Source organism: Felis catus, chromosome D3, assembly GCF_018350175.1.
Source record: "Felis catus isolate Fca126 chromosome D3, F.catus_Fca126_mat1.0, whole genome shotgun sequence".
In the NCBI taxonomy this organism is placed as follows: Eukaryota; Metazoa; Chordata; class Mammalia; order Carnivora; family Felidae; genus Felis; species Felis catus.
In genome coordinates this window covers 65,022,088-65,041,448 of record NC_058379.1, presented here as the reverse complement: position 1 = coordinate 65,041,448, position 19,361 = coordinate 65,022,088, and the positions used below count along the sequence as shown (strand labels likewise).

The window sequence follows — 19,361 nt, the reverse complement described above, 5'->3', positions numbered from 1 at the left end:
ACACTATCTCCTTCCATCCCTAGGCTGTAGGTGAGATCACACTCAAGCCTTAAATAGCTCAATGGGCTGGGGTTTCCCGGCAGAAGACATCACTGCACACCTTCTACCTTGGAGCCCAGCAATTCAAGGTAGTAACCAGCAAATGTGCCCGCCAGAAAATGCCTAAGAACTGCAAAGACACATTGAGAACAGCCAAAAATGAAGCCTGGAGACCGGGCATGTCTTTTCTCCCTCTGGAATCAGTACATTTTCGGCTGACATGGTGTGAGGAAGCTGGCCAGCAAGGCAGCCATTCTCTGCTCCCCAGAGAAGCCCAGGAGCATACTCGGCTCCTGGAAACCGCTCAGCCCTGCAGAAAGACACATTTACAACTGCTTCCTCTAAGGGGAAAACCCAAGGAACACAGCATTTCTGGAAGAGAAGAGGCTGCCCTAGTGACAGCAAGAGCATCTTCACCGAATCTGTCACAAGAAGACTGGGCAGCCACCTGTGCCCCAGGCTACAGAAGGGACAAAGTCCCCACTTAGGGGCAGGGGAGGGCAGTTAGACGAGGTGACAATTGAAGTTTTTTTTGCTTGTAAGATTATTTGTGTCATCCAGACTGATCTACCTTCCTAAAACTTTATATAATTTTTAAAAAGTCATATTCAAGTCAACATTCATCGAGGCCCCTCTTACTGGTTGTCGGGTACCACACTAGCTGTTGAGGAGACATCAAGATGCCTTAGAATGTGTCCCTGTGTGTCAAGCACCAATTGTCCAGTAGATCTTTCTCAGCTCGTACCCCGGGTCCATCCAAACTGCAAGCCATGTTTTCACAAGGCAGTAGTATTCAGTGGTTTGCTTCCTCTGGCAGGAATCTTCAATGTGACATTTAATTCCCTGGTACGTACTTATGAAGTTATTCTTGTGTCAGGGCAAAAAAGTGAGCCATGTTCTCCATTAAACGTTCCTAACCTAAACTAAATCCACCTGGACCTTTGAATGTCTATTGCAGGTTCTGTGCTGTGATAAAAGAAGATGAAATCTAACTTTAGAGGAATGGATAGTAGTGTGAAATGGTATATTATTAAGAAAATCTCTCCCATCAAAAAAAAATTCCCTTCAGAGTTCCGTATATTGAATGGTATAAATCATGAATTAATTGATGTTGAAGACAACATTTTGAAACTTAAAACTCAAGTTGTGAGAGGCCCACAAAAAAATGAAAATTCAACAATTTATTTTTCAGTGCTCCTCCAGTCAAGATCCTAAGATAACAACTGAAATACAGTCCCTTTCTTCAAAGAGTTCGCATTCTTGAAGAGAGATTTGGAAAACAACTACAACAAAGTAGATATTTATATGTCCTATAGTAAAGAAGAGAAATAAGGGAAGAGAAAATGTTTCCCGCTTCAGTGAGGTACAGAGAAACAGATGGGAAACTACACAGGAAGGCTTCAAGGAGAGCACAGAATATGGCTTTGACCTTCAGGGGCTTCAACAGGTGGAGTGGGAAGAAGGAAAACATGGCAGACAGAGGGCACAGCATGCAGGGAGGCCTGAAGCAGGAGCCTGCAGGAGGGTCACGCTCAGGAAAGAGAAAGTTGACGCTTGGCCAGGAGATGTGGCACAAAATGGGGACTGGTGAGAGTTAAAGCTGGAGATAAAAGGTTACAACCAGATCACAGGACACCCTTGAATGCTATGCTAATGAGCTAGATTTTATCTTACAGGTAATGGAAAGCCATTTAAGGGATGTTAGTAGGAAAGAGGCACTATCAAAGCTGTGCGTTAGGAAGATAATTCTGGCATGTAGTGTAAGGGGTGAATTAATGGAACCTGATATTAGAGGCAGGGGGACCATAAGGAGGCTCAACTGAAATTCAATTCTTGTGGCATGAGGACCTGAACCAGGGCAGTCTGAGTATGACATGGTAAATAACAGATATCAAACAGTAACACAGTTTCAAATCATCCCAATGTTCACGAACACATCACTTCCAGATTTTCTGTACCGGTCTTACTTTAAGAATCCAGTCTTAGGGCTCATTAGCCACCAACCTGCATTGCCTTTTCAAGTCAAACCAGTCTCCACTGTGGCATTACAAACACAGAATTCTCTCCACCTTGGTATTTTCATAGAATCTTTTCTTATATCCCCTTCTACCGACCCCATGCAATAACTGGCATACAACTGGTCCTCTCCAAATGTTTGTCGCGCGAAGGAATGAACAAGCAAACACACAGATCCCAAACCTTTCCATAGTTCAAGGTCATGCCCAAGCCTTCACTTCTTCATGGCAACATTTTATAAACTCTGGACCACAGCATTCACTCCCTGGCCTGACTTACACTGCACCCAGCTGTATAGTTTGCCACTAAATACTAGTCTTGCATCGTCTTCTTGCTGTTTCGAGCACACAAATCTTATTTTCCTTACTCAATCGCAATTCAGTCTCAGGCTAAGACCGACTGTGGTTGTACAACCCTTACATTTGCTTCAACACCGAGTGCAGGATTGGGTACTTGAAGGGCTTCAAGTTCTTTCTGAATGAAAATGAATTAGCCCCCTGACAGCTATTCAAAGTCCTGTGGTTCCAACTACTTTGACTGCAGCTCTGCCAGCCCAAGCGCCCTCTGTGAAATTCACTGCCTATGCTGAGGATTATAATCTAGCCCCCCATGTCCACATGCACCCCTCACCTTAAAAAAATAAAGAAGCTTTCAAAAGTGAAGAGCAAAGAAACCTAACCTGTCTGTTTACTTCCCCAGCACACAAAGCTGTTGTTCTCCTTTTCCCTTCTCCCAGCACATACCTGCCACCCCAAATTCACCGTTCACTTTTTTGGTGAGTCTGGGAGACAACTGAGAGTTCTCTTGTGGTGTACCCCTGCCAACATGTGAGCGTGAGCACACGCACCCACTTGTGCACTCACAGAGGAGAGAAGCCAACGCAAGGTGAAAACCTTTTGCCTTGTCACATTCCAGCAGTCAGCGACTCCTCCAGAGGGGGCGGGTGCACAATGGACACTCTGTACTTGGCTCAGGCTCCTAGTCCAAATAAAGTTAACTCTTTGGTGGCTTCCTGTAGGACCTGGTGTCAGGGCACAGGAGTAATAAAACTTGCTTAGGAAATAACTGCCCAGCAGGTCCCATGGAAACAGAGGGGCAAGAAGGGTGGTGATGTACTTGGAAAGAACACTGGGGGAGAAGTCCAGGAACGTGCCCTCTACCCATGGCTCTCTCTTTTACAGTGACTATTTGAGAGGCTGCTTTGAGTCCTTTACTCCACACTTAACTCAGCAATGAATAGAACAAGGTCTCTTCCAGACACAAGACTCTAATTTTACCCTGCACAGCCACAGACCTATGAGGACACTCCACATTAGATAGTGTGGACCTTCAGAATTATTTCTCTGAGGGACCTGGGGAATCCTGGTTGGCTAGATGTGTCTCAGAACCCAAATAAGTCCCAAGGAACGCATCCTCTCTACCGTTCAAATCTGCAAGATGGAAGTTTTCCTAATCCTGAAGCCTTGGGAAACTCTTACTAATCCCAGAGTATAGCAGCATAAATGCAAATTTTTGAGCCTCACTTATTGAATCAGGGCTCCCAGGGTGAGGTCCAGCCCTCTGGCTTTTCCCAAGCCTTCCAGATGATTCTGATGGGCTTAGGCTTTGCCTAATGTATGTACTTACCCCTATCTCCTGCCTTGACCAATGAACACGATTACTCTGTGTTTAAAGGTATTTCTCCCTTACATCACTATTCTGAGTCTCTGAATATACAAAGGTTGCATTTTTATTCATGCATGCAGTCCCAATGCCTAGCACTGTGCCCAACACATAATGGACACTCAAGAAATGCTGGTTGACTGAATTAATAAATGAACAACCCAACACGGCCTGGGTTTCCCAACATCATCCACCTCTCCCATCTGCTCTGCTCCCACGGCACCACCCACATGCAGGCCATCATCAGCTGGACTGTTGCCTTCCAAAGAGACAATATGGTGGAGCTGGCAGAGCCCTTGGCATATTTAACAGGAGTCAAACATGTGGATTCTGTACCTAGTTCTGTCAAGTAGGAGCCCTCATAAGTCCTCTTTCAGCCTCAATGTCTCATCAGCAAGATGGAACAAATGCCTTCCTGGTCTACCTTATTAGGTTATGACTATTATCTTTTTTTTTAATAGAACTACAATGCTCTTTATTAAAAAAAAATTAAAAACATGCACCCCATATGGTCTTAAAGGCAAACAATCTACAAATATACAAGAGTCCCCTGCCTCATTCCTGACCTTCCCCCTCTCACAGAATTCTTCTGTGCCCCCCCCCAGCCCCACCTCAGCTCTGTGTCCTGCAAATCCCCATAAGTCATTTCTTCCATCTTTACCTGTAAAAGCATAATCCTCAGACCAGAAACATTTCCACCTCAAAACTCTGTAGACTGTCTTCTAACATTTGAAATAACAGAAGAGAAAATGCAGGCCAGCCTGGTTTGTTTCCTTTGTAGGCAACTTGTTTTACGCTGTTATAGTTGAAGATCTTTCCTCCATTGTATTAGAATTTTATGAATGACAAAATGAGTACAGTGCAGATCCCTCTCCTTTTATTTTTCCTACAACACGATGAGCCTTTTGGATCTATAGAGGCAGGAATATCCCCTGCGATCATACCTCTTTAACTATTTCTTCTACTCAATGGTTCTGGCTTCTCTCTCAGTTTTTCCTGTAATCCTCACTTTAGCATTCCCATCTATGTCCTCCATTTCCCTCATTTTCTCTCTTATTGTTTTTATTTCTTGATTTTGCATTGTGGGAGAGCAAACCCCAAACTACCCTCCATGATACCAACTTAATTCTATTTTCCGTGTTCCCTTTGTCTCTATTGCAGATTTTTAATTCTGCTATTACACAGTTTGGATCCCTGCAGGCTTTCTTTACTTCATGCATCTTCCTTTCAGCTGATTCTGATGTTTTTCATCTCTGCACACTCCCTCCCTGTGACTCTGTGCTCCTATCCCACCGGCGGTCATGCTTCTTCCTGTTGCAGATGTCTGGCAGCTTCCTGAAATTCTTATTTTGCAGTTGTAGTAAATAATTTTCATGATACTGTTCCTTTTACCTTATTTGGGTGTTTTTCCCTCTAAGGCCTCCTGTTGGTTCTTGCTCTTTGCTCATGCTGTAAAGGAGAAGAGAGTCATACCAGGTAGTGTTCATCTACAGAAAAAGCACCGGGCAGCTTTTGACTCTACCTTCAGTCCACCTGGAAGGCAATCAAATCCTCGTCTCAGTGCTACTGCTGTTATCAATGATCTCATCATCTAAGTTTCTCTTGAACAGTAATGGCGGTGTGCTGACAGCAGCCTCAAGGGGATCCTGAGAGCCTATCCTGTGTCTCTCTTCCCAACTCCACATTCAATGGGGTCAGGCTGGTAGTTTGAAAACTGGCTATGGTAAGAGTGTTTACACCACTGGAATTAGCAAACTTCACAAATAATGGCTTCAAAACAAATCTGCAGAACAGGGTGTTAAGCATTTACTAGAACACCATTGACAGTAGACATCTACCTACTACTGTTTTGCTGGACGATGAGGGCTTCTTCTGCCAGATTCTTTGAAATTCTGAAGAGCTGAAATCCCCAATATGCACTGTGACAAGGGCTCTTTGTGTCCACCTCAGAGCTGAACTTGAGGAGCCATCTCTGCCCAGAAGTCAATGCCCTGCTTCCACCCCTCTCAAACCTCCCTCCTTCAGACTTTTCCATTTGGTTTCTGAAAGCCATAGACTTTGAGGATATGTATATAATGATGGTAGGGAGGAAACTATCTTCAGTTGTCTTATTAAAGTTGCCCATGCAGTAGACCGGATGACTGCCAATTTTTCTAGTTGACAGAAATTAGGAGTTTCTGATCTTAGAAGGCAAAGGGTGTAAAAGGATGGAATGTGATCCCACCTAACTACAGATAGGGAAGCTAATGTATGTTAACCTAGGTTCACTGGCCTAATGCTATAAGAACCCTTACTCAAATTCTTTTAAGAGAATTTAAACCAGTCACGATCTGACTGGTTTTGGAGGTGATTCAGTGTTCATCTTTCTTTATGTCACCTAAGGTATTTAGGTGGGGAGTCAGAAGTGGCCTTTCCCATTTGAAAGACTTGGCATGAACCTAGGGTCCTCCTCCAGCCCCCTTGAGTAAATAATGCCTCTTCATTACTCAGGCCCAGGTCTAAAGGCACTTCCCCAAGCTTCACAACCAGATCAGGACTCCCTATTTTGTGCCTTAACAGCACAGAGGTTTTCTTCACTAGCATTTATTATATTTTATAAATGCATGTGCCACTCATGGGTGCAACTCTGCACCCCGCCTCCTCCTGCACTAGACAGTATGCCCCTGAGGGTAAAAGCTAGTCTATTTGGCTCACCATGGAGTCCCCAGAGCCTGGCACAGCTCCTGATCCATGGAGCAATACTCCAAATCATTCACTGAGGAAATGCTGAATAAGAGAATGTGTCAAAGGCCACCAAGCACCATTTGACTCAGGTGCCCATGACTCTGAGTGATCTGCCCCTGAAATCCTTCCTGCTGCAGAAATACCCAGAGTAAATGCACCATAAACTCTGATAAATTGATCAAGTGACCCAACCCTTACCCAGCTCTCAATCAGTGAGCTCTCTCTAACCCTGTAAACACACCAGTGGTCTACAGTGAAAAATGAAGGTCAGACTCAGTGGCTTTTTTATACCACATATCTGGATGGTACCTTCCTATCCACAGATCACCTCCTCCAAGCATTGCTCCTGAGTTCTGCACCCACCATTTTCCACAACAGTGTCTGCTGAGCTGTGGCTTCCCCAAAGTCCCCTGATTTGCATTGATTCATGGGATTCCCTACTAATTCCTCCAGCAGACCTTTCTCCTCTCTCCACACTGTAACCTCTAAGTCATTCTTCAGGATTTGCCTCAAGTTTCACATTCTTCATGAAGGCTGGCTGAAACTTCCTTTTCTATTCCTTTCCCCTTGTATGTATACACACACACACACACACACACACACACACACACACACACACACTTACACTCACAGATGGTCTTGCTCTCACTTCCCTGAGCATTCTGCTACAGAGCATTTGGCAAACTACTGCAATGTTCCATGTACTTATTTCTCTCTCCCACCAGACCAGGAACTCCACAAGGGTCGGAGCTGGGTTTTACATGGATCTCTGACACAGTTCAGAGCACAATGAGCATACACAGTAAGGATCCAACAGCAAGTGTCCAAGCTACGTTTCCGCTTGAAAAGAAGAATGGAAGCAGCACCAATCTGATGTCACATATTTAGATTACTTAGCCTCTCTTTCCCACTTAGTAACTGTTCCTAGAAAATATGTTTACACTGTTCAAGTCTCATTTGGAAATTGGGTTATAATCCTACCTCAAGGGTTGTTTTGAGAAGTAATTGAAGATTAAATAAGATAATTATGAAAGAACATGTTGGGATCACCATAGTGGACACTCAAATATTTTGTTAAATTTGATTTACTTCCATAGCCTGTGTCATTTAAGCTAGTGTTTGGCTAATTGCTGCCTCTCTTCACAGATCCCAAGTAAAGCCTGAGGGGACAGGGGTTGGAGGCCAACCTCCCCAATCTCCCTATACAATAGGAAGCACATACAAATAGTTTAATTTGCACCTGGTAACTTAAGTGTTTGCTGTTGTTTTGACTATTGCTTTTCTTCTTCTTCCCAGTTTGTCTTATGGAGGAAACTGACTTGGTTTGGTCACAAATTACAGGCTCAATTCCCTGCTCTGCCATCTGGTGCTAGGTGGCCTTGGACAAGTTCCTTTTTTTCCCTGGGTCTCCCAATCCCCGTCTTCAGAATGAAGGGGTGCAATAACGTAAACTGTGGCTCCTTCAGCTCTGACATTCTCAGCTGCTAAGCCTTATCTCCTGAACTTGACAACCAGAGTTCTTCAAAGTCTAGGCTGGTTCTTTCAACTTCCTTCTAGATCCTGCTGGTTCTATGGCTCCATCTGACTGAACCTCATACAAAACTAAGGATCAGTCCCTGTGTTCAGGGATCTCCATGATAGGGAGAGAAGCAGAATCAAACTTCTGAGGCCTAAGGCTGGCACATTTTCCATTAACCAACAGTTCCAGCTCTAGCTTCAAAAATAGTGCCTCCTCTGGGAACCAATAACACAACACAACAGCATGAGCCTTTGAGCCTCTGGAGAGAGATCTGTATAGCTCTGGCTGGGCCAATCCCCAAGTTCGTAGGGCAAGTTCTACCTCTGGCATATCATCTGTTGCCTGTGTTTCTCCATGCAGTCGAGGAAAGCACACACTCACCGTGAGAGAGGTGGTAAATATAACCAATGATCTCAACAGGTATTATGAGTTTAATCAAGACAGCAGCCCTGCAATACAGAAGACCTATTTTCATTTTACAGATGTAGAAATAATGGCCCAGAGAGGGTAATACTTTGCTCAAGGGCCCATATTACCTGCACCAGATCCACAATCAAATCCAGGGTTTATAAGATTCCAAAGCCTGTTCTCTTACATTTACATGATAATGTCTCTAAAACACAAAGTGATACCCCTAGCTACTTCTACAGATATGAGCTTCAAGACCAGTCTGCCACCTGACTTTTCATTTTACTTCCAAATCCTGAGTATCAGTTTTCTCACCTGCCCTCCAAGTCGTTTCACCAAACTTTACAAAGACAACAGTAAATAGCATATGCAGAATAGCACCTAAAAGGTGAAATACGGCAAAATGTAAGAAGTAACTGTAGTCATAGTATTTCCTGTCCAAATAGAGTAGAGAGAGCCACCTGGCAAAGAAAATGATCCTACGTTTTAACATGCATCTAGTTAGTATATAACGAGTGCTTTAAGTTTTTTATTTAACCCTGAGATGCGCCCATTTTAAAGAAAAGAAAACTGGAGTTGAGAAATTAATTAAAGTCACTGAGATGGTGCTCTTTGACTCCAAATGTCATTTGCTTTCCACTCACTCATCATGCCACCCGTCTTCCAATACCCAGAGTTAGCAGCCACTTAAACTCTGGTCCTCCACCGTGCCATTTGTAAACTGGGGATGAAAATGATAGACTTACGTGAAGGCAATGGAGATAAACTAAACAATCCAACAAATAATAAACTCGACAGTTTTTCTCTCAAGGGTCTCTAATTCTGACCCCACTACCTGTTCAGTCCTAATTCAAATTCCTCGACTTCTCAACCATCTGATTCCACAATCGCTTTGCTTACTGTCATTTGAACATAAAGTATAATTTGACACCTACATGCTTGTGCTTCTTCCACAAAGGAGATGTTAGGCATACCAGAGCTAAACAAATATTAGCTCCATTCCCTTCCTTTATGATATTTCTCCTTCAGGAATCTTGAACTGCCATTTAATACCGCATTGTTACCAAAACTTGTATGTCTTTCCTCCAATTATACATTAAACTCCTGTTGATAAATGCCAGTATCAGAGCATTTTTATTCTCCAGAGTGGCTGATTCCCATTCTAAATGCTCGTATACAGTTTTATTTTTTGTTCTGAAAATACCTCTTTTGAATACCAGACTGAAGAGTTGGTAGCTAACAATACCAATGGTAGATGGGACAGTCAGATGTCAGGGTTCTGTCCTGTGTGTTATGTGTGAAAGTTCTCTGACTGGCACATCCTTCTGCTCCTCACATCTATTCCCCTGGCATTCTGAAAACTCTGGTCATGGCTCCCATCTCAACATGCAGCCTTGGCCTTTTTCTCACAGGACCCCCATTTCATCTGTCTGGCCATCTGACATTCCACAGAACCCTGGTCTCTGAGAAGTGATCTTCCTTCTGCCTCTATATTCTCAAGTTGAGCTTCTTCTCTGCAGATCTGAATCTATGCAAGACTGTCCCATTGTTCAGGACTCAGCCCAAGCCCCACCTAGTCCCTGAAGCTTTCTGGGATCTGTCCAATGCCAGCGGTTCTGGCCTTCCCTGCACTCCCAATACAGTTCAGTTAGCCTTAGATAGCTGCCTTTCATGAGTTCTTATGAAGTCTTCCACCAGACTGAGGGCAGAGACAATGTCCTCTCCATCCCTTGGTGTCCTTGCCTCCCCACCCCCAGCACCCATCAGAGTCTCATCACATTCATATTTAAATGTCAATGAGTGTACAAAGTCGGTTGAATCAGAGGGCTGAAAATGAGTTTGAATGAAAACTATGGACAGCTAGATTGGGTCCAACTTAGAGACCTTGTCCTTCCCACTGAGAAGTCCTCAGACGATCAAGATGCCTCCTATGGGTGATCAGCCCCTCAATATCAGCCAGTTGGACCTTGTCATCAGGGGCACCCTGCTCCTGCCAGTTGCAGTACTTGTTCATGATTAGCATCCATTTGTGTGTGTGTGTGTGTGTGTGTGTGTGTGTGTGTGTGACAATTCCAAACTTACATTTGAACTTTGTCCCACCTCTGCTCCTGTGCCAAAGCTATTTTATCCACTAAGAATATCCCCTTATTCCAATGCTACTGTCAAACCCAACACCACATCCTTCTCAAAGCCTTCCCCGACTGCTCCTGATCACACAAATAGCATAATTCCATTAGATCATACTCCTACTTTGGCTGCAGACTGAAGCTTTCCTTTTGAGCTATGCATGTCTCTACAGATATACTATCCACTCTCCAAGGGCAAAAGCCATGTCTCATGGACCTTTTTCCACTGAAAAGTGTCAGGAACAATGGCTCACACAGCAGCAATGTTGAGATTTTAATAGATATTTGTGGATCAAAAAACTCACTGTAAGTGAGCTCTTGAGAACAAAGTGATGAGCAGAAAGAAGGCCCACATGGCTCTGACATCATATTATTGTTTTTAGCCACCATTATTAACCAAATTAAGTATTAATTTAATACTTAAAAAAATCAAGGTCTCATAGCTCAAATAACAATAGGTCACAGAAAGAGCCACTAACCACTGCAAGGAACTTGCCATCCAGATTTCATTATTCTGCTACAAACACAACAATGGTGCCCCACGGCTTCTGATGAGCATTCTCAGGCTACTATGTTGGATCCATCAAGTTCAGCATCTCCAGTCTTCCCATCTCTCCAGCTCCAACCCCAATTTCAAACCCAAGCAGTTTTTTCTACTGACAGAAGTGCAAATCTTTGGCAGACAGAAGGAAAAATGAAGAAATTGTTCTTCACCAAGTTAGGCTAATAGTGTTGCCTGGTTTTCCCCCTATCCCAAGTAAATCCTAGAATAAAAGTAACTGTCACATCTTGGTAGCTTATAGAACCTCCCTCTTCCTAAATATCCAACCAGGTGTTCCTTGGTGAGTAGATAAGAATTCCCACTGAACTTTCAGAGGGCTTCAGATCAAAGCACAATTTTCCTGATCCCACCCCACCCCAAATCACAGAGGCTTCTGGCTTCGGACAAACTGGGGATCGTTCCCTTTGACCTCAAAATGCACAGAAACCAACCACCAGCTGTTATGGAACCGTGGCCAATGCAGGACAGACTTCGCTGTGGGGATGGAGAGGACATCCCAGAAGCACAGGCATAGCCTGTGCCCAGCCTACATGCCCAAAAATAACACCCAGCCCCCCAGATCCATGAGGGCTGTGGAGTAGCCACGGCAGAGATTCCAGATGCTTACTTAGCACAGGAGGCAGTAGCAGAGCCCAGATAGGGAATATTACACTCCAGGTTTTCTAAACTGTCTGCATCAGCTCCCTCTACTCCACTCAGTTATCTCACCAAAGGGGGCCAATATTCAAAAAAGATGTAGAGAATCAATCTCTTTCTTCCTTCCACATGATTCTTTATCTTATTCTTTATGATATTTCTTCACACTTACCTCACCATCCATCTCAGCCTCTCCCTGTCCCTGTCCTCCAAGTCTGGCTCTCTGGTTCTAACTGGGGAACTTCTGCTGACCCTATTTCCATTTCTAGAGCTCTTCTACCACAGCAAGCACTTAGCAAAAGGCACAACTCCTCAGTGGGATTGGTTTGGATGGTTGCTGGGCTGCCATTAAATGGGTCTGAGAAGCTCTGAGCTTTAAAAAAAAAAAAAAGCTTCAAAACTCCTAGGACACTTCTAGCTATAGAATCACAAAATTTCAGAATGGTCCCCTCCATCCATAGCAACCAAACTCATTCACTTCGAGGTGCCCCAAGCTAAGAAGGTGTCCCCCATCATACGCTAATGGGTGGCCAGCCCAGCATGCAGTCTGCCTCTCAGGAGCCCTTCCCGGAACTGAGCACATTTCTCTGCTCTGGCTTCCTTTCCAGTGCGGCCAGCCTCACTGTCACCGAGGAGCAGGGAAGCACTGGGATTAAAGTAACAAAGAAGATTGCACGGTTAAGTACCAAAAGAAGTGTGGTGGACAAAAATGCAACCGGAATTTTCGGAGAAAGTCAAGAGCTATGTGTGCTAGTGTGGCAATGAGCCTCTAGTAGGCACTTAATAAATATTTGATGATTGAATGAATGAGTGAATCAGTGACTGTTAGGATGTGCCCGTGGTAAAACATCATTATCTCTTAGGCTTCGAGGGAGAAACAGAGTGGGTGACTGCCCCTGAAAGATGGCCAAAAGTATAAAAAGCCATTAACATAAGTGGTTATTATTCACTTTGTTTAAGTGGCCCTCATTGTGTTGCTTGACAGTGCAGAGCTTTGGTATACCTTAAACAACATTTACTTTTAATATCCTATCTTTGCATAAATTCTGTGATTCATGCATGCAACAGAAATCACTCCTAAGTAGGGACAGGGCTTTGTGGGCAAACCTGGCTCCTTTCTTTAAGGATTCACACAGCCTAGGGCGGTAGTGACAACAAACAGCAAAGCAGCATGAGCTGGTTGCCAAGCAAGTGCTTTATACCTGAAGTGCTCTAGAGACCAGGGTGCAGAGCTGAGAGCTGGTCTGATATCCTAAGAGGTAAATGCTCTGACTAAAAGGGACCAATCAAGACACCTTCCAGAGAGGAGGCAGAAACAAAGAGTGAACTCAGGTGCAGAGGTGGACTCCTGTACAGAGGGCCCAAGGTGAGTGAAGAAACCAGTCTGATGGGAGCAGAAGCCAGCAAGTGTTGTGTAAAATGGGGTTCACTGGAGAACACTACCAGGTGCTTAGTGCAGGTTGCTGGACAGGACAAGCCGGGAATCATGAGAGAGAGAAAGAGAAGCAATCTAAAGGAGGCAGGGAGCAAATGGACTGTGAAAAGCTTTCCTGATTCTAGACAACCTACATGGTTCTCTGGGACAGAGGCAATCTTGCTATGAGCTCTTTTCTTGAGAGAGGCTAAACACTGTCCTGAATGTCACTGCTCAGCCACTAGGGCTCCCTATGGAGAACCTTCCGCTCACTCTCTCCAGCTTGCCCTAACTCTCTGTGCACCTCCGTATCTTTTTCTTTTCTTCTTCTCATTCCTAATGCTAAGAGCATTTCCTGAGTGCCTATACACCTGCGAGTCCAAATTGCATCTTATCTGAGACTTTGAGTCTTAGATATGCATGACATATACAAGGCCTCCAATAATTCAACTGATTTATACACACACACACACACACACACACAATTTTTCTTGTGAGTCAACTCAAGAACAGAAAACAAGTATTCCCTGACTGTCTTAGAACACAAGGGCCCCTGTTGGCATTTCTGGTCACACCAAAGGGTTATTAATCTCTGGGCTATGGTGACAATAATCCCAGGCACCAGTTTCCAGGAGGCAGCATGGAAATCCTCTCAGAGTTCAATTACAGAAATTAGCTGGTATTATTTAATCCTTACAATGCCTGTGAAGTAGGCAAGCTAAGCATCTTTATCCCTATTTTCTGATTAGGTTACTGAGGCTCAAAGAAGTTAAATAACTTGCCAGGGGCCATTTAACTGGGAAGTAGCAAGGACAGGATCCAAAGCAGATCTTGTCACTTCAGGTGTAATGCTCTTCACACTTTAACACAGCCATCCGGTCCCAGGTGGGCCACCACCTTGTGTCATTTCAGCAAGTCACTATGTCAATTGCCTCATCTTCTGAATGGGGATAAACTCCTTATCTGGACTCCCCCCTTAGAAGAATCAAGGGGGCTGATGTGATACGAAGCTATCCTGAAAAGAACAAAGACCTATGCATATGAAAGGGAGTACTTTTGATGGGAGAAGTTGGGTAAGGGAAACATTTCTCCAAGCTGGCAAAGTTCTGCACCTGTTATCTGCTTACCATTCATCCTTATCCCTCCCCAACACTTGGAAGGGTAGAAGCCTCAGCTTGCCTGGGGTCAGTTCAGCTGGCTTTACCTACGATTATTTCTCATGGGTCTGCTGATCACAATCCATCATCAGTTCCTGGGAGGGCTGTCTGCTTCCTCCCCAGGTGTTCTGTGGACTTCAGGGCTGTTCACACTCTCTGCTTCACCCTGGAATCATTCGCTCTGAACTGGATAGGAAGTCAACTGGGAGTTTCTAAGCCAAAGGCCACTGAAAAAAAAAAAAGTGTTCCTTCAACTTTGGAGGGTATCCTCTATGGATAAGGAAAAGAAAAAAAAAAAAAAAACACTCTGAAAGGGACTCTGCTCTGACCAGAAACTTTGAAAGATGGTTGGAACTTCCATTTGAGAACTCTAAGGGCCCACTAACTTGCACTCAGCCATCTAAGGTTACCAGTTCCCCCCCAAACTTCATATTGCCCCAACTTGGTATGTCTAAGTGGGCATCAGAATCTAGTTGAAGGCTAAGGGAAAATGGAAATGAAAACCTGCAGCAAAACAAAACTTTAGGTTGGCATCTATCCCCCAAATTCATGAAGTAGTACATTCTGTGGACACCTTGCTATTTCCTTTTCTGCATTTATCAAGTGTTAGGTTGATGAAAGTGACTGAAGCTTGAAGAAAATTTGGTGAAATACCAGGGTTGCCTTTAGAAACAGTTCTAGACAAATCTTCAACCTATGTCTATATGTACGACGGTAATCCTGGCCTCAACCATTTTGAGAAGCTCACCAGGTTTCATAATAGACCACAGAACAGGAGTGAAGTTGGATACTTGTTCCCTTCATTGCAAGAACCCAAGGACCAAGCACAGTGGTATGCAGCAAGGATTCTATGAGGCTTCCTTTTTTCCAGGGAAGGGCTGTCCCACTTCAGGGCAAGAGCAGCCCCCGTCCTGCCCCCCACCGGCCCCCCACCCATAGACCTCTCCCACACAGTGGGTCCCTGAATAAACTCAATAACATCATCCCATTTTTTAAGGCACTGCTACTCCTGACAATGCTAATGTGTTAATAATAATTTACCCCATTCTTCTGGCAAGGGCAGAACTGAAGCAACTTGAAATGCCATCAGCAAAAAATTATTTATTTCCCATTCCTGAGCAGAGAGAAAACAAGGTTTCATTGGCTGGGTCTGCCTTCAATAGCTTTCTGGTTTCAATTAAAACTTCAAGTCTCCAAGGGAAAAACTGGCATTCTGGGAGGCTGAGGCCCAGCCAAGTTTCAGTGTCTCTGCAAGAATCAAGAAAGGACATCCCATCCATCTAGCCACTTCTCATCTTCCTCCTTTTGCATATTACAGAGAAGCTTCGAAGCAGAGATTGAAGTACAACTAAAAATAATGACTGGCTTGAGAGAACTCTCCTAGAGGTATATTTTTGTGCCAGAGAAGTATTGATTCGGCCCCTAATGGAATTGAAAGTCAAGATAACAGCAGAAAGGGAATCAGGGATCCAGGGGAAATGCCTACCTATTTATTTCTTCTTCGGCAAACTCCTGCCTCCTGCCTCTCCCCACCTACCTTTCTCAACAAAATTCTACAAAGATTCCACGCACTGTTTTCTGTCTCCCAACCCTCACTGAGGTTAGGTGATTTACAAAGTAGCTTGCTGTGAATAATGTGAGTACATGACCAGAAGCCCTGATGGCACCAAAGAGGCTCCTAGGTTCACTCAGGGATACCCCTAGGATTCCCCCATGTGAAGTCCAGAACTGGGCCTGCCCAGCAGCGCCTTCCTATGTAACATTATGATGTTAACGTACAAAAGATCAGATTACAGCCCTTCACTTGCTTAGCCCATTTATGAACATATAAGGCAGTTGATATTTTCTCCTAAGCCAGAAGTGGCCCTCTCCTACCATACCGCTGCTTCTCAGCCACTCCCCCTTATGTTCACTACAAGCCCTCCCCTCCCCCACCTCCAGTTTGTTTATTCCAGTGACACGTCTATTTTCCCAACTCCGGGAGACGAGTCCGTTTCCCTCCTCTGGCTCCCGATCACATTCCCTCACCACCTCCTCCCCCAGCCCAGCTCAGGTTACTAGAGTGGCTAGCAGCGCCCACAGCCCAGCTTTTGCACCAATTCTACTTCCCAAGACGAGGAATTTTTTTTCTTACTGGGGGAGGGGAGATCTAGTGCAAAGCAGCACTTTCAGAGTACCTGGTCTCCCTATCTTCTTAGACCACCTTCCCTAAGTTTACAAATACTCTGTGCTTAACCACACTCCTCGGATCTGTCCTAACGCCCGTCTCTGGTAGGAGGCAATCCCATTAAGCACAGAGGAAAGCAGAACATCTTCAGCTACACTCTGAAGCCTTGGACAACCGTGTCAGGGCAGGAGATCAAGCCTCCCCGCGGGAGTCTTGGGAGTCTGGGATGGTGGAAGCCACAGAAAGGAGGAGAAAGGGGGAGGGAATGACCAGGGATTGTAAACTGGCTACATTTTAAAGAGCTACAAACTTTCTCCTCCCTCACACGCCCCTGGCCAGTTTGGCCCCGCCTCCCCATCCCAGCCAGACAACATCTAACTGGGGTGAGCAAAGGAAACTCTCCCAGAGGGTCCAGGTCTGGCCCCAGTGTTGCAGATGTGGCCTGCACAGAACAACACCCTTCCTCTCTACGTCCCTCTTCTCTACTACACTCCTGTCTCCACCTCCCAAGACACACACACGTTTGCAAACGAAGATGAGTTTGAATGGGGGTAAATCAGATTTACCTGAGTGAACTACTAGAGGGTAAGAGGTGGGGCCCCAACAGCAAGATAGTTTTAGTGACAGCTACTTTATAAAACTAGTTTTTTGTATGAATCTACAGGAAAAGAAGAAAAACAGGAAACAGAGTAAAGGAATGAAAAGGAAGAGAACAAAAAAAAATAATGTTACTGAAAAACAAGTAGTATTAGATTTCCTTAAAGACCACGGACTCCAACCAAACTTTAGGGGGAAAGGTGTGGATAGTGGAGGGTAGGGGGTGAGGGCGTGGAAAGAAAAGTAGCTGTTGTAGAATTCCAGAATAAACTGCCCTTTTGGAAGAGTTTCTGAGGCGATAAAGAGACACACAAATTGGCCTTTTAGTATTAGACGCCAACCATGAGATTATCAGGACAGTTTATTTGAAGCGGAAACGAATCGGAAATCCTTCCCTCAACAGTCCTTTCAGATGGATATACACACCCTCAGAACCCACACAGACACACAAAAAGAATAAATGCAGCATCAGGGGGCAATAAGAACCCCCTCCCCACAACTCCCCCAGTACCTCTAGCCTCATCTTCTACTTCCAATTGCACAACTTTCCGATCTCCAAAGAAAATATTCCCAGTTGGATCCGATTTCAGAATTGTTGTAAGCGTGTGGGTCAAGGGAGGAGGGGTGTTTGCAGCGTGTAGGGGAGGGGGACTGGAAGACAGCATTTAGGCAGTCACTTATTTTTTTAGAAGCAGCATGCTCTACCGATCAGAAATTGCTATTACCCAGCAAGGCTTCCATCACAAACAGACACCCCAAACAGCATCACCGTTATCACCATCTTGCTAAAGATCTGCCCAGTCCAGTTTACCTGACTTTGTCTCTGTGGAACTTCTCAGACAGTATTTTAGCCAAAGAGATAATGGTTTGAAAGACAAAAACAATAAATCGATACTGAAGGGCTCCCTTTCCGGAGTGATTTCCCACTGGAAACCACCGAACGGGGAAGCCTGCCGTTAATTCTCAAGCCCAGGGCTCCTCTAGAAACACACACAATGCGTGCTTTCAAAAAAAAAAAAAAAAAAAAAAAAAAGGCATTCGTCTGCTTTTAAGGGAATTCCTGTCTTTTCAGAGTCCCAAAACCGGAGAGCACGAGACAGAGACTCAGATCCATTGATTAAGATTTTAAGAGAAAGACTAACACACAGCCACAACACAAGCACACACCAACCTTCGCCGGCTGGACCACTTCTTCCCTGTTCTTCTTTCTATTAACGACACGTTAGATTCTGATACATGCCCCCCCCCCCAAATATCCAACTAGGTTACAATGTAGCTCTCTAGCTCCACTTAACCTGCAAGTTACAAAGAGACCCCCCAAAATAATATATATGTCTACCTATCCTGCTGCCTTCCCACCTCTTTCCCTACCCCCTCCCCCTCTCGAGTCCACTCCACCAACGCCAAACCCGCCAGCCCAGGCAGCCGGCGGCAGGACCGAGGGAGGGTGCAAAAGGCGGGGTGGGGGGGTTGGGGGGGGGGAATCAGATTAGGCGAAACTCAATAAGCGACCAGCCCTCCAGCCCGACGCTTCCACTATCGCCGCCGCCAACGGGCCACTCCAAATGAGCCAGCATCGCTGCCCACCCGCGGGCGGGCCGGAATCGCGCCCATCCTCCGCAGCCTGGCGGGGACCGGCATCCCGCCCCCTCGGCCCCGTCTCCCCCTTCCCGCCCGGTGCAAAGTCAAAGCCCCGGCGAGGCGACGTTAACTTTTGCATACAGGGCACACACACCGCCCCCGGCCCCGGGCGTGCGGGGGCCCGGGGCGCCGCGGGAGGCTGGGCGCCGTGCTCCCGGGCCAAGGTCGCCGCGCGTGCTCACCCATGTCCCGGCGGCTCCGGATCCGCTGGCCCCGGTGCTCGCTCAGATCCCGGCTCCCGTCGCTTGCCCGAGCCCCCAAAGGTGCTGCTGCGGCAACTCCATGGCGATGAGCATCTGTCAAACCGCGAGCCGCGGGCGGGCCGCCCTCGCTCGGGGGGCGCCGGGGCCCCCGGGCGCGCGGAGGCGGCGGCGAGCGGCGGGCGCCCCGGCCGGCCCCGCGCTTCCCGCCCGGCGCGGCCGCCTCCGCCGCGCCACCGATTTATGGAGAGAGATATCAAGGGGGAAAATGGCGTCTCCGGAGCCCGAGGAGTCCTGGAGTAATCACATTCACACACACACACGCCCGCACGCACACACACTCGCACACACTCGCACACAGGCGCGCGGCGAGCCCGGCTAATTTTAGCAGGAGCCAAAAAAAAAAAAAAAAAATTTATATATATATATATATATATATATATCTCAGTCTCTCCGATCAATGCTATTTTTTCCCCCCCTTTCTTCAAAGGAT

At 45.7% G+C, this 19,361-nt stretch overlaps 1 protein-coding gene across 6 annotated transcripts in view; it reads right to left on the bottom strand.

Annotated features, from left to right (window-relative positions):
• SETBP1 (SET binding protein 1) overlaps nt 1-18,987 on the bottom strand; it is a 376,888-nt gene extending 357,901 nt beyond the window's left edge. For 3 of the 6 annotated variants that reach the window (XM_045042180.1, XM_011288024.4, XM_045042184.1), the window contains exon 1: nt 18,851-18,987. The gene's annotated coding sequence lies outside the window, so the exon portion shown is untranslated. Of the gene's footprint in view, nt 1-2,798; nt 3,468-5,109; nt 5,985-14,310; nt 15,069-18,850 lie in introns of those variants that run through there. The other 3 variants (XM_045042182.1, XM_045042183.1, XM_045042181.1) reach the window with 3 other exon arrangements.
• Between the last annotated feature and the right edge of the window lie 374 nt (nt 18,988-19,361).